Source organism: Dermochelys coriacea, chromosome 19 (genome assembly GCF_009764565.3).
Source record: "Dermochelys coriacea isolate rDerCor1 chromosome 19, rDerCor1.pri.v4, whole genome shotgun sequence".
In the NCBI taxonomy this organism is placed as follows: Eukaryota; Metazoa; Chordata; order Testudines; family Dermochelyidae; genus Dermochelys; species Dermochelys coriacea.
In genome coordinates, this window is record NC_050086.2 from 13,891,439 (window position 1) to 13,903,896 (window position 12,458).

Genomic DNA, 12,458 nt, shown 5'->3' on the forward strand with positions numbered 1-12,458 from the left:
TGGGATGCCTGGATATCAGGAGCAAGTGTTAAATCTCCAGAAGAGTTGCCCTTCCTAATGCAAATGGAGCAATTCTTAGAAGGTGTTCTTAAGGAAATAGGAAGGTACATCCTAGATGGAAAACCCAAAACTGTAATCGAGGCAGGGGAGATTGGAGCCACATGGGTGGAAGTGGCAGAAAAGAAAAAAACTAGAAGCAGTTGGAGCGAATATCAGAAGGGGCAACCCAAAGCCCCACCTACATCCCAAGGAAAACCCTAACACCTTATCGTCCGACCACACCAGTCTCCAGCAACCCACCTCACCACAGTGACCAGTCAGCTGGGCGATGTTTTAAATGTAATGAGCTGGGGCACGTGAAGGCCAACTGCCCCAAGAACCCCAACAGACTGCAGTTCATTACACCAGAGTCACACCCAAGGTCCTCAGGCCCAGATGCTTCCCAGGTACCCTCAGAGCAAAGGGAAACTGAGTATGGGCGGGAAGAAGGTTACAGCGTGGAGGGACCCTGGAGCACACGTGTCAGCTATCTACCAATCCTTAGTGGACCCCAAATTCATCAACCCAGAGGCCCAAGTGACGATTCAACCATTCATGTCAAAATCTTTAAACTTGCCTACAGCTGATTTGCCTGTCCAGTACAAGGGCTGGTCAGGAATGTGGACTTTTGCAGTCTATGATGATTATCCCATTCCCATGCTGCTGGGGGAAGATTTTGGCCAACCTTGTGAAGCTAACAGAGGGTGGGAATGGTCACCCGCAGCCAGGCTAAGCAAGCTTCTACACCTATCCCTGTTCCTGAGCCTTCCACCAGGGCCCCGTCTGTTATCAGAGACCCTGACAGAGGTGGTGGAACCAGATCCCCTGCTAAAGACTGCAACAGCCGTATTGGATCCAGTTCCAGAGACCCTGCCAAAGCCACAGAACCGGAACTGGCAAAGCAACCAGCATGAGAACCGTTGCCAGCACTGAGTCCAGCACTTGCAAACCTGTCTACAACTTCAACACCAGAGGACACCAGCGAGCCTGCACTGGCAGCAGCAGCAGATAACCCTACACAAGAGGCTCAGCCAGAGCCTGAATTATCACATAGTGCACCCACAGAGAGCGGTTCACAGTCAACGGAAACAGCCCCATTACCTGCATCGCTTCCAGAGAGACCAAGCCCAGGTCCACAATCCATTGAGCAGCTGATATCTCCAGCATCAACAGAACAGTTCCAGGCCAAACAGGAAGCAGACAAAAAGCCTCCAGGAAGCTTGGACAGCAGCACGGAGCAACCCACCACCTCTCAGCTCTTCTAATGGATCCCAGTTTGTTGTAGAGAGAGGACTTTTATACAAGGAAACTCTTTCTGGTGGACACCAAGAAGACCTGACATCCTCAGAGACAGTTGGTAGTTCCAACTAAGTACCGGGTAAAGCTCTTGAACTTAGCCACGATCATCCTAGTGGCCATGCTGGGGTGAACAGGACCAAGGACCATTTTGGGAAGTCATTCCACTGGGAGGGAATGGGCAAGGATGTTTCTACTTATGTCCGGTCTTGTGAAGTGTGCCAAAGAATGGGAAAACCCCAAGACCAGGTCAAAGCCCCTCTCCAGCCACTCCCCATCATTGACGTCCCATTTCAGCGAAAAGCTATGGATATTCTGGGCCCTTTCCCAAAGAAGACACCCAGAGGAAAGCAGTATATACTGACTTTCATGGATTTTGCTACCCGATGGCCAGAAGCAATAGCTCTAAGCAACACCAGGGCTAAAAGTGTGTGCCAGGCACGAAGACATTTTTGCCAGGGTAGGTTGGCTCTCTGACATCCTTATGGATTCAGGAACTAATTTCCTGGCAGAGACCATGAAAAGCCTGTGGGAAGCTCATGGGGTGAACCACTTGGTTGCCGCCCCTTACCACCATCAAACAAATGGCCTGGTGGAGAAGTTTAATGGAACTTTGGGGGCCATGATACGTAGATTCGTAAATGAGTACTCCAATGATTGGGACCTAGTGTTACAGCAGTTGCTCTTTGCCTACAGGGCTGTACCACATCCCAGTTTAGGGTTTTCACCATTTGAGCTTGTGTATGGCCGTGAGGTTAAGGGACTAAGAGACTAACAAATTTATTTGAGCATAAGCTTTCGTGAGCTACAGCTCACTTCATCGGATGCATTTGGTGGAAAAAACAGAGGGGAGATTTATATACACACACACACACAGAGAACATGAAACAATGGGTTTATCATACACACTGTAAGGAGAGTGATCACTTAAGATGAGCCATCACCAGCAGCAGGGGAGTAAGGAGGAAAACCTTTCATGGTGACAAGCAAGGTAGGCTATTTCCAGCAGTTAACAAGAACATCTGAGGAACAGTGGGGGGTGGGGCGGGGGGGGGGAGAAATAACATGGGGAAATAGTTTTACTTTGTGTAATGACTCATCCATTCCCAGTCTCTATTCAAGCCTAAGTTAATTGTATCCAGTTTGCAAATTAATTCCAATTCAGCAGTCTCTCATTGGAGTCTGTTTTTGAATTTTTTTTTTAAAGGATAGCCACTCTCAGGTCTGTAATCGAGTGACCGGAGAGTGAAGTGTTCTCCGACTGGTTTTTGAATGTTACACCAACATTCCACACAAAGATGGACTACAAGCCATCAGGAACAGTATCCCCGATAATGTCACGGCTAACCTGGTGGTTGAACTTTGTGACTTTGTCCTCAGCCATAACAATTTCACATTTGGGGATAATGTATACCTTCAAATCAGCGGAACAGTGATGGGTACCCACATGGCCCCACAGTATGCCAACATTTTTATGGCTGACTTAGAACAACGCTTCCTCAGCTCTCGTCTCCTAATGCCCCTACTCTACTTGTGCTACATTGATGACATCTTCATTATCTGGACCCATGGAAAAGAAGCCCTTGAGGAATTCCACCATGATTTCAACAATTTCCATCCCACCATCAACCTCAGCTGGACCAGTCCACACAAGAGATCCACTTCCTGGACACTACAGTGCTAATACGCGATGGTCACATAAACACCATCCTATATCGGAAACCTACTGACCGCTATTCCTACCTACATGCCTCTAGCTTTCATCCAGATCATACCACACGATCCATTGTCGACAGCCAAGCTCTTCGATATAACCGCATTTGCTCCAACCCCTCAGACAGAGACAAACACCTACAAGATCTCTATCATGCATTCTTACAACTACAATACCCACTTGCTGAAGTGAAGAAACAGATTAATAGAGCCAGAAGAGTACCCAGAAGTCACCTACTTTGTTGGACAGGCCCAACAAATAACAGAACGCCACTAGCCATCACCTTCAGCCCCCAACTAAAACCTCTCCAACGCATCATCAAGGATCTACAACCTATCCTGAAGGATGACCCATCACTCTCACAGATCTTGGGAGACAGGCCAGTCCTTGCTTACAGACAGCCCCCCAATCTGAAGCAAATACTCACCAGCAACCGCACAACAGAACCACTAACCCAGGAACCTATACTTGCAACAAAGCCCGTTGTCAACTCTGCCCACATCTATTCAGGGGACACCATCAGAGGACCTAATCACATCAGCCACATTATCAGAGGCTCGTTCACCTGCGCATCTACCAATGTAATATATGCCATCACGTGCCAGCAATGCCCCTCTGCCATGTACATTGGTCAAACTGGACAGTCTCTACGTAAAAGAATAAATGGACACAAATCAGACGTCAAGAATTATAACATTCAAAAACCAGTTGGAGAACACTTCAATCTCTCTGGTCACTCGTTTACAGACCTAAGAGTGGCTATCCTTCAACAAAAAAGCTTCAAAACCAGACTCCAACGAGAGACTGCTGAATTGGAATTAATTTGCAAACTGGATACAATTAACTTAGGCTTGAATAGAGACTGGGAATGGATGAGTCATTACACAAAGTAAAACTCCTTCCCCATGTTATTTCTCCCCCCCCCCCCCACTGTTCCTCAGATGTTCTTGTTAACTGCTGGAAATAGCCTACGTTGCTTGTCACCATGAAAGGTTTTCCTCCTTACTCCCCTGCTGCTGGTGATGGCTCATCGTAAGTGATCACTCTCCTTACAGTGTGTATGATAAAACCCATTGTTTCATGTTCTCTGTGTGTGTATATAAATCTCCCCTCTGTATTTTCCACCAAATGCATCTGATGAAGTGAGCTGTAGCTCACGAAAGCTTATGCTCAAATAAATTTGTTAGTCTCTAAGGTGCCACAAGTACTCCTTTTTTCTTTTGCGTGGACTACCATAAGCTAAATGCCTTAACTCGCCCAGACAACCATCCAGTGCCACTCACAGATGAGCTATTGGAGAAACTGGGACGTGCTCGGTTCATCTCTACCTTAGACTTAACCAAGGGGTACTGGCAAGTACCACTGGATGAATCCACCAAGTAAAGGTCATCCTTCATCACCCATGTAGGGCTGTATGAATTTAATGTGCTCCCTTTTGGGCAGCAGAAGGCACCCACCATCTTCCAAAAACTTGTAGATAGTCTCCTGGCAGGATTGGGAGACTCTGCAGTCACCTACCTTGATGATGTGGCCATCTTTTCTGATTCCTGGGCAGAACACCTGGAGCATCTGCAAAAAGTCTTCAAGCACATAAGGGAGGCAGGACTAACTGTTAAGGCTAAAAAGTGTCAAATAGTCCTAAACAGAGTGACTTACCGTGGACACCAGGTGGGTCAAGGAACTATCAACCCCCTACAGGCCAAAATGGATGCTGGCCAAAAGTGGCCTGTCCCAAAGTCAAAGAAACAGGTCCAATCCTTCTTAGGCTTGGCCGGATATTACAGGCAATTTGTACTGTACTACAGCCAAATCACCACCCCATTGACAGACCTAACCAAAAAGGAACAGCCAAATGCAGTTCAGTGGACTGAAGAGTGTCGAAGACTTTAAGCTGGTTAAAGGCAACACTCGTGCCTGACCCTGTGCTAAGGGCCCCAGACTTTGACAAACCTTTCCTGGTAACCACATATGCGTCAGAGCGTGGTGCGGGAGCAGTTTTAATGCAGGAAGGCCCAGATCAAGAATTCCATCCTGTCATGTTTCTTAGGAAGAAACTGCCTGAGAGGGAAAGTCACTGGTCAATCAGTGAAAAGGAATGTTACGCCACTGTGTACGCTCTAGAAAAGCTACGCCCATACATTTGGGGACAGTGTTTCCACCTGCAAACTGACCCATGCTGCGCTGAAGTGGCTTCATACCATCAAGGACAATAACTTAAAAAAAAAATCTTCTTTGATGGATTTAGCTCTTCAAGATTTTGATTTTGAAATTCAACACATTCCAGGAACTTCTAACAATGGCTGATGCACTCTCCCGTGAAAGTTTCCCAGAATCAACTGGTTAAAATCGTTCTTGAAATGTGGAACATACTGTTAGTTTTTTATATAATCAGTAGTATCTCTAGAGGTGCATGTGTCTTATTAACTCTGTTTTCTCCTAGAGCTCCAGGAAGAAATCGCAGCCAGTGTGGTACAGGCTGTCCAACACAATCTGTGATTTTGGGGGGCTGTCATAACCATAGGGGTAGCCTAAATTCCTCCTTACCTGTAAGGGGTTAAGAAGCTCAAGTAACCTGGTTGGGACCTGACCAAAGGAACCAATGGGGACAAAAGATACTTTCAAATCTGGTGACGGGGAGAGGTTTTGTTTTGGGTTCTTTGTTTCTGTGGCCATTCGCTCTTGGGACTCAGAGACTCGACATCAATCCATGTTCTCCAAATCTTTCTAAACAAGTCTCTCATGTTTCGAACTTGTAAGTAACAGCCAGGCAAGACATATTAGTTTATTTTTTTTTCTCAACTTGTCAATTTTCCCTTTGCTAGAGGGAGGTTTATCACTATTTTGTTGTAACTTGGAAACTAAGGCTATAGGGGGTTTCTCTGAGCTCTTTGAATTTTCTGCTACTCTGTAAGGTTAACTACCAGCCTAAGTTTACAGAGGTGATTCTTTCACCTTTTTTTTTTCTTTTAAAATAGTTTCAATCCATCTTTTCAATGTTACTCATGACGTTTCTTTTCTTTTGCGGGGTGCAGGATGCTCAGAGGCAAAGAAGAGCAAATACATTGCAGCAAATCAGTCGTTCAGCACATTTTCCTCTTTGCAAATTACCCACAACCCACTGTTTTTTTTTTCTCAAATGCATTTGTGGTTCAAAATTATTCACCAGCTAATTTTGGTGAATAATTTTGGATCTGTAGATTTCACCCCCCTCCCCACACAGTTTGAAACAAGAATATGATGTTTGAAATTCAAACTGTGTTGGTTAGTTCAGGTTGATTATGTAGGTCATGCTACTCTTCTACTTACGGTAACACCCCTACCCACACTCTTCCGTTACTGTGGGAAATATCTGCAGAGAAGATTTACAGCTAGCAAGAAATTTTTAGTAACTCATTACCATGAAAATGAACATTGAAATCTCTTAAACTAAGAGGGAAAGAAATTTTCTACTCGCCTGCCATTTGAATGGCATCGCACACAGGAACTAATTTGATGCAAATCTCATACTGCTTTATTGTGTTTGTCGTTTCAGCACATTTGTACTCCCAGTTTTTAGACTGATGATCCTGCTTCATTGCTAACTAGGTCTCTATACCTATAATTTCAAAGTTATTAGTAATTACACAGGGGGGTGTGTGTGTGTGTGTGTGTGTGTGTGTGTGTGTGTGTGTGTATGTGTGTGCTGCTTACCTCTCCATTGTGTCTTTTTTTTAATATTGGCTCAGCGAAGCAAGGTTTAACAATCAACTTGATGGCTTTTCTCTCTTTGTCTGTTTGGATGTAACAAGAAGACTTTTCAGCTGCCACATCTGCTCATTTCCAAAGTTTCAGGGAATGTTCTAGGCCTCAATAAGCAGAATTGTCTTGATTTTGGTGAAATGTGAAAAAACAGAAGGGGGAAATAGAGCCCCTCGGAGTTGGTTAGTATACCCCTCTGCAATTGTCTCGAGGGCAAAGAACCACTTCATGGAAGCCATTAACTCCTTCCAATGTAACATCCCCATTTTCAGCTCTGCCCTTCCTCCCACTATGGTTTAAAAATGTTGACACCCTAAATGACTATCTTCCAGACAGAAAGAAAGGAAACAAGAATGGGAAGGGGGGCCTGGGGAACAGTAGGAGATGGGAGAACTCTCAGAGCCCCTGGCATGTGGGGAAGAGTAAAAGACCTCAGTGTGGGGGAGGAGGAGGAATGGGAGGTATAGGGGGACACATAAAGCCTCTGCCATGGTGGGGAAGTAGCGAATGGGGAGGCATGCAAAGCCCCTGGCATGCAGAAGGGACTGTTGTGGCTTCCAGGTAGTCTCTGAGATGGAGGGGGATGTGAGGTGGCACCCCAGGGCGATGGAGGGATGCAAGGAGCCCTGGGGAGGTTGCATCGCACTTGACCAACAGAAGCAACAAGGTGTGCAACCCTCCGGTAATATTCTTAATGCGGTGTTTGAGTGTTACATGTTTTTGCAATTACGTGACTGAGGAGCTACATCCGACATTATCCTAGGCTGCACTTGACCTACATGAGGAATTATTAAATCCCCCAAAAGGTGCCTCCTAGAGAAGGACTGGATGGCTCTGAGTAGCAGTAATGCTTCCTAGTGCTAATTTGCTGTTTAAGTGCTGCAGAGGGTAACAGTGAGCAAAAAGTGATACCATCATATGGTACCATCAATACCCAGGGGCGTATAGGCCTATAGGTAGTAGACATGGTGTTATCACCCACTGTTGGCGCTGAGTTGTGAATAAAGAGTACTCCTGGGGGGATTCTGTGTCACTGTGCGCCTGCAGAAAATGCCTCCCCTCTACCCCTGCAGAATTCCTGTGCTTCCCTGCTGAAAATGGCAGGGAAGCAAAGGGAAGCCATGCAGGATGAGGGAGCAGAGGGACAACCATGGGTGCAGTTCCTGGGGCGGGTTGCCCAGCTCCAAACAGAGGTGATGCATGGGAGGGCATATGGGGTTACGTGCCACTCCCTTCCCCCATTCCTGTAAGCACAGAGCTGCCCAGCTGAAGGAGGCTGCATGTCTGCTCCCCAGACTCTGCAGCTGAATGCCGCCTTCTGGGTCCTAGTGCCTGTCGTGCTCCCCTTCTGGGTGCTGGGAGCCTTCCTGTTTTCTGTGCAACACTGAGTTCCTGCAGTGGGGCTGGGTAAGGGGGGTGGGGGTGGGGAAATGAGGGGGCGGTTGAGGGGGGGTGGGTGGAAGAGGCAGGGGGAGGGAAATGTGGGAGTGAGAGGAGGAGGATGGAGAAGAAAAGGGGATAAGGAAATCATGGGGGGAAGCAGGAGTCCAGCATGCAGTATCCCCTCAGCAGCAGCTTGGGCTCTCCCGTTAAGCAGGCCTTACCCTGACAAGCCCTACCCCCCCTACACCTGGACCCTTCTGACAAGCCCCCCATATGCAGACCCCCCAACCCACTGATCCCCCAACCAGCTGCACCTGGACCTCCACCTCCACCCCATCAAGCCCCACTCCCCCAGCACCTTGACATCCCCACTCAGCCCCCCAAACCCAGACCCCCCCCCGCTAAGCTTCAACCACCTTCACCTGGATTCTTGCAGAGTCCCATTGCCCCTGCACCTGAAACCCCCCAATGAGCCCCTCTGCATCCAGATTGCCCCACACAGAAACCTCTCACCCCACACCTGGATCCCCCCACACTTAGCCCCTCCACACTTTGATCCTACTGGGCTAAGCCTGCTCACCTGCACCTGGCACAGAGGGGCAGGGCCCCAGCATGTTTCTGGGGCAGGCCCAGCCCTTGCACTGTGTCAGGGTCAGGTGCAGCCTCACTGCCATGTCCGTGTATCGGGGGAAGTGGGGACTTCAGGGTGATCTCCCACCTCAGTGCAGCCAGTGGCCTATGCTCCCTATTGCCATGCTAGAGCCACATATATTTATTGACAAATAAAATATGCAGAATTTTGCAGAATTTTAAAATATTGTGCCAGAATTTTTAATTTGTTGGGGCAGAATTCCCTCAGGGGTAAAAGAGGTCATAAACTGAGTAGTCTACAAACTTCAACCTCCTCTCAGAGCTTGTTCTGCTGGTCAGCATGCCCTGAGAGGAGCCTGGATTGCTTCTTTACCTAATCTGTGGGATTTTTTTCTCCAGGGTTCTCAATGAGGCATCTTTCACCAATCACATTAAACATGTGAACCGGAAGAGGATGACTTAGGTAGACAGATTTTGGGTAAGGCCTGATTCTGCCAACCTTACTCCTACTGAGTAGCACTTAGTCACTCAGGTAGTCCCATTAACTGAAGATAGCAGAATTACAGGATACAGAGATTACCAGACTGGATCAAACCAGTGATCTTTTGGGTCTAATATCCTGCCTCAGATAATGACCAGTACCTGAAGTTTCAGTGGAAGGTGCAAGAAACCCTGTAATAAAAAAATATGGATTACTCTGCCCACAGGGAATACTTCTTCCAGACACCCATAGGTTAGTGGCTGGCTCTTGGCCTGAAGCATGAGAGTTTACTACACTTAGACTTTAATAATCCCTTGTATGTTGTAGGCACCAAAGTGTCTCTTTTCCCATTATTGCACTGGAAACACAGATGTGTATGTGTTATATATATTGGGATATATATATAACACATATATATATATATATATATATATATCCCTCATCCTGCATGGCTTCCCTTTGCTTCCCTGCCATTTTCAGCAGGGAAGCACAGGAATTCTGCAGGGGTAGAGGGGAGGCATTTTCTGCAGGCGCACAGTGACACAGAATCCCCCCAGGAGTACTCTTTATTCACAACTCAGCGCCAACAGTGGGTGATAACACCATGTCTACTACCTATAGGCCTATACGCCCCTGGGTATTGATGGTGTGTATGTGTTATATATATTGGGAGGTAGGTTATGTGTAGCTATGGCAGCACAGCGACTCTTTTCTGTTCAGACACAATCAACTGAATTCACAGATGCAATATCAAGGTTAAGCAAAGGTTTGAATCAGATATTATTTTTCCACACTTGTTTGCCCAACTCTGCTCCCAGTTGCATGGCCAAGATATACAGGGGTGGGATTTTGTTGGATCGATGTGTCCCACTATCCTTTTATGACTCACAGCTTGACTGACTTCAGACACAGCTGTGGTGCTCAACCCATAACAGACTCAGGCCCAAGGCTGTGACCCACCCAAATTCAGTTCACTGATGATCTAAACCACATTAAAAACCAGGTCTCCTGAGATGAGTGTGTTAACTTCCTCAGCCTTGAGGCTCTGAACAACTCTTAAGGCTACATCTACACTACGAGCTCGGCGTGCAAGTCCCAGCTTGTGTAGATCTATTTGCACTAGCTGTCATCTGAGCTAGCACTGCTAAAAATAGAAGTGTAGCCAAGTTAGCATAGGCACAGGCTAGCTGCTGAGTACATACCCATGGGGTTCAGATGGGTTTGTGCCCTGGGCAGCTAGCCTGTGCCCCACTGCCGCTGCTGTTTGCAGTACCCTGGCTATGCTACTATTTTTAGCATGCTAGTTCAGAGGAGAGCTCCTGCAAATATGTCTATTTGGGCTGGGAAGTGCACCCTCGCTCACAGTGTTGATGTAGACTCACATAACCAATGAAGTATAATACAAAATAGATAGACAGACATGTATGGTGATGATAGAGATCCAGACTTAGTATGCTAATTTCAGTTTTCCCATTCTCATTTTGTTGCAGAAAACAACGTATTAGAATGATGGCAAAAGTTTTGAGAATCAAGATTTGAGCAAAGAGATAGAGCAGCCTCGGGGATGATGCTGTAGCTTGCAGGGAGCAGTAACAGGCTGGCAATGCAATTTACAGCAAGTCAGAATTCACTTACACATGCAATCTAATGTGAAATAGCCTGAGTAACAGACAATTTCCGGAAATCCCAACCTTCTTATTTTATTGTTTCCATCCCTGTCTCTCAGCCATGAGTCAGTTTTATCAGCACTGGCAGCTACTGCTCCACTGTTCCCTCCAATTTAGAATCAAAACAATCAAGAGGAAGAGGTCATTTCTCCCTCAGAACTTGGACCAGAGACAGATCTCACTTTTACATCAACGTAAATGCAGAGTCATTCCATTGACTTCAGTTGAGCAATGCCATATCTACACGGGCGTAAACATGATCAGAACCCGGTCCAAAGGTCTCTGCCTTTGTCTTTCTTCGGTATATCGCATACAAGAGCTACTGACTGCATTGCCATAGAAAAATCCTTTGTGTGTGGATTGCGTAAACTCAGTGACAGCCAAAAATGAAGTGAGACAATCATTTCCAAGTGCGTCGGGAAGAGATTAATGTGTGGTCCTCAAAGGGGAAGTTTCACTGTGTCCTCGGTGCTCTTGACAGAAGTCTCGTCTGTGACTCACTCAAATTCTGCTGAAAGCCAAGATGAAGAGATGATGGCTCCCGCCTCTTTATGGATCAGGGCTATGAAGAGCAGTGAGACCGAGACTGACTCATTGCCCTCGTGCTCTGATAGAGATAAGGTTAAAATATATGTCAGTTTAGCAGGGGATTAGGCTGCTGGAAGGTGATTGAAAACACCACAGAGTATGCAAGGACAAACTGTAAACAGCAACACGGGGAGAAAATAATTGAAAATAGCCAGCCCGAACAAGAAGTAAATACACATACTCTGACTATGTAGAGAGATGCAGGTGTTTGTTTTAGAGATGAGCCCAAACTCCCAGATGCCACATTCCTGACCCTTGAAATTAGAAGCTTGTTCCAAATTTTTATGGTACGTATTACAGAACCGCCCACAGACCTGAACCAAAATCAGGACTGTGTTGCGCTTGGTACCGTACAAACGCATGGCGAGAGAGAGTCCCCAACTCAAACATGTAACAGTTTAAATAGAAAAAGATGGACAGGTAAGCAGAGGCACAGAGTGGGAAAGTGACTTTCTAAAGGCAACACAGCGGATTAGTAACTCTACCAGGAATAGAGCAGTCTCCTGACTCCCAGTCCAGTGCCTATCCACTAGACTCACATTTCAGAACTTAAAAGAGGTAGGGTTTCGGCTGTTTACAAACACAGCAAACCATATGCTGACAAGAGCACCATTGTGCCTCTGGCGATAGCTAACTAAACCTCTGCGAAGCCGGCACAGAAATTTTATCCTGGATTTTTATTTTATTTAGTTGAGATTTTTACTAGTTACAGGTTATGCAACTTGAAAAGGCTCTATGTTATGAAATCCACCCCCTCATCTGAAACTATTGCATGGACTTGTTTGTTATTCCTGGAGTTTCACAACAGCTAAGTATGTGATAATGCACACGCTACACCACAAGGCATTTATACTTGGCTCAGCTGGAATGGAAAAGAGCACCATTGCTATTCATCATGTCATCTGGCAAAATGGGCCATGAAGGCTGACCTAACACATTGCTTCCAAGGTGGCTGTAGCAC